The 11,141-nt window shown below is 48.6% G+C and overlaps 1 protein-coding gene across 1 annotated transcript in view; it reads right to left on the minus strand.

Annotated features, from left to right (window-relative positions):
- Positions 1 to 10,872, minus strand: part of TCF20 (transcription factor 20) — a 103,672-nt gene extending 92,800 nt beyond the window's left edge. The window contains exon 1 of the mRNA XM_047067174.1: positions 10,783 to 10,872. The gene's annotated coding sequence lies outside the window, so the exon portion shown is untranslated. The remainder of the gene's footprint in view (positions 1 to 10,782) is intronic.
- Positions 10,873 to 11,141: the final 269 nt, after the last annotated feature.

Consider the following 11,141-nt stretch of genomic DNA (forward strand, 5'->3'; position numbering starts at 1 on the left):
AGACAGAGAATTGGAAAGGTCTGATCAGTTTCTCTCAAATCCCAGGAGGTAGAAAGCTCATCTTAACTACTTTCTACTTCCCCCTGTGATTCCCGTTTCCTCTGTTAGCTCTATCTGCCTGCCACAGCAGTTTCCTCAAATCTTTCCTGCGCTCTTTAAGCTTCCAACTCCCCACCTCACTCCTGTCCCTCAGCAGGATCTTCAGAGAACACACAGAAAAGTGCTCCTTACCTTCCAGCCTTCATGCCCATCAGTTTCCTGCCCACACACCTCTGCTCTCCTCCGGGAGGTACTATTCTTACCATCAAAACAATGCCCCAGGATCACAGTGGGCTCCGAGTTCTCCAGGAAGGTCCCCAGTCCAGCAAGCCCTCCTGCATCTTCAACACTGTCCAGTGATGCTCCTTGCCACCTCCATTTACGCTCGCTCAAGGTTCTCATACATGTTAAAGAATGTCTTCTCTGGACCTCAGATTCCCTCTGCAGCTATTTTTCACTTTCCTGTAACAGCCAAATTTTAGGAAGATTTGACCCCAAACTTACTCTGCCCCTTCACCTCACTTTCTCATGAACACACAACAAGCTGGCTTCACTTAATCCTCTCCCCTCCCAACTGACACTTGGTGACCTTGGCTACCACCTTTGATCTGAAACACTTTCTGTTTTCGTGCCATGCTCTTTGGGTTTTCCTCCAAACCAGTCCGGTGGCATCCTCTCTGCTCTTGAAACAGTGCTCTACTCCCTTAAATGTTCACATTCTTCGGAGTTTTGTTCTCTGAGCATTTGTCACTATTAGCAGTGATGAGGGGGTGGGGGTGTGCTCCTAAAACTACAAAACCTCCTACATAAGGGCTGAGCCCTATAAAGTCCTCATTACTGGTGGGAGATGCTTACCACCCAGGCAGGGAAAAAGCAACCATTTCTCTGCCTCTACATACCCACACCCTTGACCACTTGAGAGCAGTCTCATCTATTCCTGGGCTGGACCACAAGTGCTAACCTCTGAGTCTTAGTCTGTAGACCAGTTCCTTCTCCTAAATGTCAGATCCATGCCTCAAACACTTGATGCTCTCCTCAAACTTAAGACCAAAACGAAATTCATCACTTTATACCCTGGCCCAATCTTCTTTTCTCCATCATTTTTCATTTCAATGAATGGTGCCACCATCACCTAGTTTCCAAGGCCAAAGTCTTCACTCTCCTTGGCCCCTTTTTCTGCCTCACAGGCCGACCTCCTAAACAATCTTCTCTCATTACCACCACCCCAAAACCTTCTCTTAGTCAATACTTCTGGCCCATGTGGGCCAAATACCACTACAGACACAAAGAATACAGCAGTGAACAAATCAAGCTTAATCCCAGTGGGAGGGGACAGGCAAACAAATAAGTAAAAGGCCAAAATAATTTCAGACTTGATCAAGCTGGGTGATGTGATGGGACACAACTTTAGACAGAGACAGTCAGAGAAAATCTCCCAGAAAAGGAAACCTTTAAACTGAACCTGAAAGACATACAAGTATCACACAGATCTGTGAGGTGGCGAGCTCCCAACAGACGGAGGAGCCAAGTGTAAAGGTCCTAAGGCAGAAATGAACTTCAGGTGTTCAGAATGGGGTGGGGGGGGGGGGGGATCAACGAGGCTGGAATTTAGAGAGTAAGGAGGTGGCCACAGCAGATGGGCTCACAGGGAGACAGGGGTCAGACAGGCCCTAGCTGGCCACCATGAAAGCAATGGAAAGCTACTGGAGGATTGTAGGAAGACAACTGACATAACCCAATTTGAATTTTTAAAGGTCACTTTAGCTGATAAGTGGAAAAAATGGTTTGGGAGGAGGCCAAAAATAGGGGGTTAGAACAGCAGTCAGGAGGCTAAAATACAGTCCAGACAAGAGGAGATAGTGCTTGAGATAGGAGGAAACAAATTCAGGATATTTTTTGGACATACAGTGAACAGAACTTGCTGGAACATTAAATGTTGAGAGTAGGGGACAGGGGAAGGAATCTAGGACAATTCCTAGGTTGTTTGTAGTTATAATTTACACACAGTAAAATTACATACAGTATATGGATTCAATCAGATTTGATGACTGCCTATCAATACTCAGAATATTTCCATCACTCTACAAAGTTCTCTCCTGTCCCCTCCCAGTCAATCCCCTTCCACTCAAGAAGCAACCACTGATCTGATTTCTAGTATCACAGACCACTTTTGCCTGTTCAAGAAGGTCTTATAAATGGAATCATCCATTATGTATTTTTTTGTGCCTGGTTTTTCACTCAGCATTAATACCTGTGAGACTCACCCTTACTACGTGTCTCGGTAGTTTGTTCCTTTTTACTGCTGAGCGTCCACTGCATGAAAGTAACAGTTTGTTTATCCATTCTCCCACTGATGGACAGCTGGACTGCTACAGTTTCTGGCTACCATGAATAAAGCTGCTTCACACTAACATTCTTGTATAAGGCTTATCTGTGAACATGTATTTGCATTTCTCTTGGATAAAGACCTAGAAATGGAACTGCTTGGTCACAGGGTAGACATACATTCAGCTTCTGAAGAAACTTCCAAAGAGTTTTCTAAAGTGGTGGCATCACTTCATATTCTCATCAGCATTACATGTGCCTTGTGGCCGCCTGACTCCTAGTGTTCTGCTTGAATAGGTGGAGTTCTAGGCCACAACCAAACTCTTGGTCTGTCAGCTCTTCAAACACATTTCTGTATCTCTTTGCTAGACCTTTATAGATGGACTCTAAGGACACTTTTCCTCCTTATTCCATCATCCCCTTTGCTGCCTGTCTCATGCTATTTATTCATTCAACAAATATCCTGAAGGGTGAGAAAAAGGCTGGCCTGGCCAGAGTGTTCGAGGCAGAGCAAGTGGCATATAAAGAAGTCCCTCAGGTGGTAAAGAGCTGGGTGCCTTCGGGAGACTTGAAAGTGAATGTGGCTGGGGGACAGCAAGGAGGGGAGGTCAGGGAGGCGGGCAGGGCCCAGGGTACCGAGGGCCTTGTGAGAAAGGGGAAGGAGCTGGGACTGTCTTCCGAGCGCTAGGAGAAACTGTGAAGCTTTTAAGTGGAGGAAAGACAGGCAACTCTTGGCCATTCCAGGCAAAGTAGAGGAGACACGAACAGGACTGGAAATGGAGAGGCCACGCTGAGAGGCAATCAGAGTGTGCCAGGTAGGAGATGATGGCGGCTCAGAGGGCAGTGGCAGGAGAGCAGACTCCAGTCACGGTACAGAAACGGCACTGACTTGGCGATGGGGGACACGTAGAGGGTGGTGAAAGGGAGGTCGCTAACCCGGGAAGATGGGGGGCCGGTAAAGCCACTTACTGAGAAGGGGACAGATGAAGGACAAAGAGCTTTCAAGGAATACGTGTTCAGTTTTGGACTTGGGAAGCTCAAGTTACCGGTAACATAGACAAGCAGTGGTGTCAAGCCGGAGCTGGAGGGTCCAGGAGAGACCTGGCTGAACTTATCAATCGGCTCGCGGATAACCATGAGCACCTGGGGATATCTGAGAGCACCCAGGGAGAAGGCACACCAAAATACGAGGCTGCAGACAACACCGACGGTCAGGCAGAAGGAGGGAGCCGCAGAGTGGGAAGGAACAGATGAGAGAAAAGCGGGTGGATGAGGAAGTAAGTGGTCCTCTTCCGAGAAGCTGCTTCTGACCTTTCAAGTTAGGGTTACACATCTTGGTAGAGCCCCTTGTACTCCCTTCATCAGAGCACATCTGACACCCCTGCTTCCGTGCCTTCTCTGCCAGGCGGTGTCTGAGACAGGGGAGTGTACTCTAAACCGGATACACTCAGTAGGAACCAGCCCTGCTCTAGTCCAGCGTCTTGACACAGCACGACGTTGGTGTAACGGACCGCTACCATCTGCTGAGTAGCATCTATAGATCGTACACCCCGCCGTACACTTTGTCTATTTTCATTCCTTTTCCCAATAGCTCCGAGAAAGTATATTTCCATTTTACAGATGAAGAAACTGTGGCTAGGGCAAAATGCCCAAAGTCACCGCTAGTAAGTGACGGAGCCAGAGGGAAGACACACATCCTCTGTCACGTGCTCTGCTGCCTCCATAAAGTGCCCATCGTGTGGACTCTTTACAGCAGGAGTGCACTCTCACATTCCTGCCAAAGGTATACAAAAGCTGCCCCCAGGTCACTGGCCCACCAGAGCGCTAAGTCAGGGAGATGCCAGGGAAGAATCCCTGCTCGTCAGGCACACAGAATAATCTCCAGGCTCCCAGAGGGTGCTTCTGAATGTAGAAGCAAAATCTCCCATGACACCAGGGTCTCAAGGTGAAAAAAAAAAAAAAAAACAAAAAACAGGACTCCTAGGGCTTTCTAACTCTTTAATTTTTTTTTAACTCTTTAATTTTAGAACTTAATTTAGCCACATTTCAGAAATTTCCCACTACTTCTATTTTTTTTAATTTTTTTAATGTTTTTTTTTTTTTTTAATTTATTTTTGAAGGAGACAGAGCATGAGCAGGGGAGGGGCAGAGAGAGAGGGAGACACAGAATCTGAAACAGGCTCCAGGCTCCAAGCTGTCAGCACAGAGCCCGACGCAGGGCCCGAACCCAGGTCACGCAGGTCATGAACCGCGAGATCATGACCTGAGCCCAAGTCGGACGCTCAACCTACTGAGCCACCCAGGCGCCCCTCACTACTTCTAAAGGGCCTTAGTCTAACTTCACAACTAATGCAGAACATGGTGGCATCCTTTCCAGACCAAGACATGATCAGGATGAGATTATGTCTCGGTGGAGCCTGAGAAACCAATACTATGTATTTGTGTGAAAACTAACGATGGTACGGTATTCTTTATTTTCCATACTCTGCTTTTGAGATAAATGTACTGTCTTTGCCCTGACTTCTTAAATTCGGAACTACACAGGTTTTTTCCTAAGTGGGTACAATAATACCCAGAGGCTTCCATTCTTTATCCACTCAGGAGCAACTGTTAACTATCAATCCTCTGGTGAGGGCATGGGCTACGGGGGAAAGAACACTAGCTTAGCTGGCAAAGAACAGGGTCGCAGCCTTGACTCTGTCCGTGTAAAGCATCAGCATCTCTCCAGAGCTATAAAGCCAAAGAGCTAGACTAGCTAATGTCTTAGGATTCTTTCAGGTCTCTATAGAATTCTACAATTAGAGAGCATAGAAAGGGTGAGTGAAGGTACTAGGATGCAGCAGGCTAGCTGGGAAAGGCTGGCAGGACGAACCCTTCAGGCTACGATTAAGTTAACAGCCAGTCTGAACTGCACTCTTTCCTTCCCTGCCAGCGCTCCCCCCCACCCCCACCCCCAACTGTGAGCTATCCTTGTCGCCCTCAACAGCCCCCAACCCAAGTTCCACTCAGTCACTTGGGATTCTCCATTTGTTGCAATACCTAGCAAAGTACCCTGTATGCAGATGTCACTAATATTTGCTGGCTTCACTGGAAGCTTTAACAAAATATGATGATTACAACACCCCCAATCCAATTTCCCAACAAAGAAACATAAACACAACTAAAGGATGTTTCTAATAATGCCTAGCACTCATCAATATAACACATCTCTACTTTTTTTTTTTTTTAATCAGAACAACTACCTTTACAAAGGGTGATCATTTCTTTCTTTCCTACCCCTTACAGGATACCACTAATGATCCATCCTAAGTTCTTTTGAGCCAAGTCCCCATTCACAAGCATGAAGACATAAACAGAGGAAAGATTTCCACCAACCCACTTCTATTCTTTGGATTAACGTCTCAAGATGCTCAGGGCTAAAGCAAATTATTTACTTTGTTTAATGCCATTTTCATCCATCCCACAGATCAAGTCCGACTGCCCTGCTGGCAAAAAAGGCTTCAGAAGAGGGGACATCTTCTACTCTCACTAGCATACCCTGAGTCACTATCATGTCTTTTTGTTCTCTTCGTAGCTATCACCTCCAGACATTCTTATTTAGTCAATGTTTACAGCCCAACTTCAGAGCAGTTTCCTTTTCTATTTTGCCCGCCACTGCATCCCCCATGCTTAGAAAAGTGTCTATAAATACCTGTTAATGAAAACTGGAACATACACAGAGGGCTTCAGTCCTCATTCAGGAATGTGATGTTCAGACATGGAAACCACCTTCCCATCAGGCTGGCATTCAAGTGTTCCAATGAACTTTCACTCTTTCCTATAGGACAGCTCTCATGTGCACATGACAATAAGGATATTTTCCCCTATAGCTAATGTTTTCTCTTTCTTAACTTCCCCACAATGAAGCATCAGATAACAAGCCACAGATAAACCAATAAGTCACTTTTTAGTTGATCTTCCTGCTGGGTTTCACACATTACCTACAAAGCAAACACAGCTCTAATGCAGAAAGTACTGATTGTGTTTGTCACCATGAGAACCTTTTCACCCATACTGCAGGCATCACAGGTATTAAGAGGACTTTAAAGCAGCCTAACTAATAATAAAAAAGCCATCCAGTCTAAGTACAATGTAACCAAATTATGCTCTATGAAAGCCTTGACTTCCTTATATTTCAAATGTGTAACTTTGGTGTACGGTTATACTCCAACATAAATAGGGTTTTTACCGTTTTGCTTTATTTTGTTACTTTTACCTCCACAAAAAGAAAATGAACACACCAGAGTCAGAAACCCCAGACAGATCTAATGAGCACTAAGGTGCCTTGAATACAAGCACCCAAGAGGAAGAGTGCTTAAGGCATATGGGGGACTGTCTTTTGTAACTGTATCTTTTGAGTCCCATCTGGTCAAACAGAGCAGTCACCACATAGTATGATTCCTGTGCGGTAGCACAGACCGGAAAAGAGACAGCCCCTTACCTGTGATATCATTCTTTGAGCTGATACAAGAAGTTTCCAGCTCAAGACAGAATGGCAGAATTGGGAATGAAAGAGAGACTTTTTTTTTTTTAATGTTTGAGAAAGAGAGTGCGAGAGGGGGAGGTACAGCAAAAGAGGGGGACAGAGGATCTGAAGCGGGCTCTGAGCTGACAGCAGCCAACCAGACACAGGGCTAGAACTCACGAACCATGAGATCATGACCTGAGCCAAAGTCAGACGCTCAACCGAGTCACCCAGGTGCCCAGAAAAAGAAATTTTTTACATTCTATCTCAGGTACACTAATAAAATTGACTAGGTATAGGGAAAGTGAAAGTTTACAAAACTCCCAGGGGGTCACTAAACCAGAGTCTGGTTTGGTGGCATGGTTGCAAAAATCATGCTTTCCACTACTCTGCCCAAGCTCAGATTTCCATTTTGTTATAACTTAAAAAAATAAATAAATAAAAAATAAATAGGGGTACCTGGGTGTCTCGGTCAACTGAGCATCTGACTTCAGCTCAGGTCGTGATCTTGTGGTTCGTGGGTTTGAGCCCCACGTTGGGCTCGCTGCTGTCAGCCTGTCAGCACTTGAGCCTGCTTCGGATCCTCTGTCCCCCTCTCTCTCTGCCCCTCCCCTGCTTGTGCTCTCTCGTGCTCTCTCTCAAAAAATAAATAAAACGTTAAACAAACAAACAAACAAAAGAACGGGCAAAGCATGAAGTATGGATTCCAAGGCCAATCCACCACCAGCTGATCTGTGCCTTGAGCAGGCAAGGAGCTGTAACAGATCTAGCAAAGGCTTTGGAGCCCAGGGGAGGACAGTCACATCCACTCTCTGACCCTCACTAGCCGTTACCTCTCAGGAAAAAAGAGAGCTCATTTACTTCTCAGGTCTGCTGGGTAGATTTTTACAACACAAGTTGAAATACCTTGGACAGAACCTAGCACACTGGATTTAAAAAAACAACAAAAAAGCCCACTCAAATGTTAGCGTCCTTTCCTATCCATATGAAGAGCAAGCTACACTCACCAGAAGTCCAAGTTTAATTTCTTGGTCTAGATAGACATGATTTCAATTCCATTCTATTCCATTTCATGAAATTAAAAAAAAAAAAAAAGTATACCATTAAAAGGTTATGGAACCTAAAACCCATGTCTCCTAACATCCTGCTCCCTTGGCAACCTTCTCTCTCTCTCTCTCTCTCTCTCTCTCTCTCTCACACACACACACACACACACACACACACACACACACACACAAATTAACTCTACAGAGTAAGAATTTTATAATAATCTTTTCCTTGTTAAGTGTAAGTTATAATGCAGAAGTATACACATGTGAGTATGAAAACTACTTATAACTTAAGTAGCCAGGATTTGTAAAATCCCACACCAAACACAAGGTCATATTTCAAATACCAACACAAAATAAATTATTTATTTTGAGAAACTCCAAATAATCTGTGTAGCCATATAAAAGTGTCTGCCTATTGTGTGACAGGCCTGGTGTTAACACACGAGAAAAATTCTACCAGTCCATCTCCAGAGTCAACATTAGGAGCACACCTCCCAATGCTGAGAAGACCCTTTGTGAATCTGTACAGACTGAATAAAAAAGTGACCGAGGACATATTACACCACATTAGGCGCATGTCCTTCCAGCATCACAGTACCAGAAATTTAAGACCAACAAGGCCAAGGCTGAGGATGGTCTAGAAGGGCTAAGTAGTCAAAAGCATGGCCTAAGGCTCTCACACACCATAAAATCAGTGAAACTAATTGGGGTTCTGCAGCATCTGAGAGGAAGCATCCGGCTACCATTAAGGAATAAATTGGGGATGCAAATAATTAGTGCACCCCGAGGTGACAGTTAATCCCACGAGCACGCCATCTCACAGGAGGTATTAGGGAATTCCTCTTTATCACTACTCGGAGGGTACTGAGGTTGGAAATTTCAAAAATTAGCCAAATGCCAAACGTCCCATCAAAGAATTTCAAGTAAGGTCCCTCCACAATCCCCTGCAGAAACAGATCCTGGAATTCCTTCCAGCCAAGCAACTTACACGGCCCCAAACACACCTGCATTCTCTACACTTCCAAGTAGTCAAACTTTCTCTGAAATCTTTCTCCTGGTAACTTCTCTTTGCACAAAGACAAAAAAACATAAGGCATCTTCAGCACAGACTATAATACGACACACTTTGAGAAGCACAGAACAGAATCTGAGGTTTGAAGAAAAATTATCATTGTAACCAAGTTTTATGCTCTGTTGCAGAAGGAAGAGGCTGGAAACTAAAAAGTGGGACAGGATCTTAAAGGCCAGGTAAGAAACATCCTGCATTTCTCAAAAAGGCTGCCTGTGACTTAAACAAAAGCACAAGATAGGAAACCAAAAACAAACCAAGAGGAAAAAAACAACAACAACAACCCAAAAACAACAACAATAAATAAAACCCTACCCAAACCCACTGTAGTGTTTGACCTGGAAGGGAGTCCTCATTTAACAGATAAGGAAATTGAAGGCTTGAGAGGATAGGTAACTCGGCCAGGGTTACAGTTTATTTGGGAGCAAAGCTGGAAGCAGATTCCTGGTCTCCCAGGTCGGACTTCTGAGCAGCTTCTTATTCCACCATGTAAGACGTTCCGCTGCCACCCTAAGTAAGATGTTTTATGAAAGTCTTCACTGAGGCTGTTAACATAAGGGTCCAATTATCATTCAAAGATCTGCCTGTTAGATAATAGCTCGAAAATTCCATCCATTTTACAGCAGTTACCAGAGTCATCTAATCTTGGAGGGGGAGAAAAAGCAAAGAGGAAAGGGGGAGGGGGGGGGAGTCCTAACGCCGATCTGTCCCCTAAGGGCAAACTCAAGGGACGCTTACAGACTGGCAGACAGCGCTAGCATCCACAACCACGAAAACAGACAATAATCCCCACCCACAGGCCCAGGAAAACGACCGCTCCTCGGCACCCCTCCCCACCCCCAACACACTAAATTCCACTCCCATCCCGGCGCAGGGGGGACATTCCACCTCCTGCCGCTGCCAGAGCGAGCTGGGCCGGATGGACCACTCTCCTTCCACCACCACTCCCCCGCCCCAAAAGAGACGAGGCGCTGCAGCCTCAGGCCCCCAAACGGGCGCTCGCTCGCACCCGGGACTACCGGATCAAACACCGGCCCCGCTCACCGCGGCGGGGGAGGCGGACAAAACCCCACGCAGGAAGTGTGTCCCGCGCTCCGCTCCCCGCCAACCCCCCCGCGCCGGGACCTTGCGCCCCGCCAGCCGGTACCTGTCCTCCGCCCCCAACAGGCGAGAAGCTGCTGCGTCCACATGGCTTCAGGTGTTCACATGGCAATAAACGGGCCCCCGTCCCTCCCGTGGCAGGGCGCGCTCCGACTCCCGGTGCCGCTCCCGTCCCAAGCCCAGCCCTCGCCCGCCGGCCTCGCCCCCAGCCGCCACCGAGAGGCGAGCGCCGCGGGACGCCGGGGGCTGCCAGGGGTCTCGGGGTGGGCGGCGCTGACCCCGCGAACCCCTGGGCGCCGCCCGCTCACACCCGCCGCCTTTGCACCCGAGGCCGCGACGAGCAGGTACCTTCCCGCGACACCCTCAGGCTAGGACTGGTGCCCAAGCCCCGCCGGACTCTCAGGCCAGACCGAGACCCCTCAGCGCCCAGATGCCAGGCCGGGCCCCTGCCCCTCCGCACCCCAAGGCCAGGCCAGGCCAGGCCGCTCCTCTCTGCGCTCCTCGGTCGGGCCAGGCAGGGACATTCCCCTCAGCACCGGGTGCCCTGGCCTCGGAGTCGAGGGGGCTCAGCACTCCCAGGTCGGCCGGGCCAGGACCTCTGCCCCCAGCCCCCGAGGCCGGACACCCCGGCCTGGCCCCAGCTCCTCAGCCCTGCCCCCTGCCCCTCCCCCTCAGGCCCGGGCGGCGGTTACCTGCGGGAGCCCCCCGCCCGGTCCCTCGGCCTCGGCCGGGGGCGGGAGGGGAGGGAGCGGCGGCGGCGGCGGGCGGCGCTGCGCGAGGTGGGGGTGGGGGAGCCTCCGCCGCCTCCAGCTCGGGCGCCCGGGCCGGCGGCGGGGCGGGCCGGGGCCGTGGCCCCTCGAGCCTCGCTCCGGCCCGCGCGCTCGCTCCCCGGTCAGGCACGCCTCAGGGCGGGCTCCCCCGGCGGAGGCCGCGGCCGCCTCGCAGGGGCCGAAAGCGGCTCGGCTCCGGGTTTTTTCTCTCCATTCTCCCAACACACAGGAAATAACAGAGCGTCAGGTGACGGCGCGCGGCCAATGGGGAGGCTCCGGGC

Source organism: Lynx rufus, unplaced genomic scaffold (assembly GCF_022079265.1).
Source record: "Lynx rufus isolate CCGP_SWC_20201006 ecotype Redwood Valley unplaced genomic scaffold, mLynRuf1.p SCAF_7, whole genome shotgun sequence".
Classification (NCBI taxonomy): domain Eukaryota; kingdom Metazoa; phylum Chordata; class Mammalia; order Carnivora; family Felidae; genus Lynx; species Lynx rufus.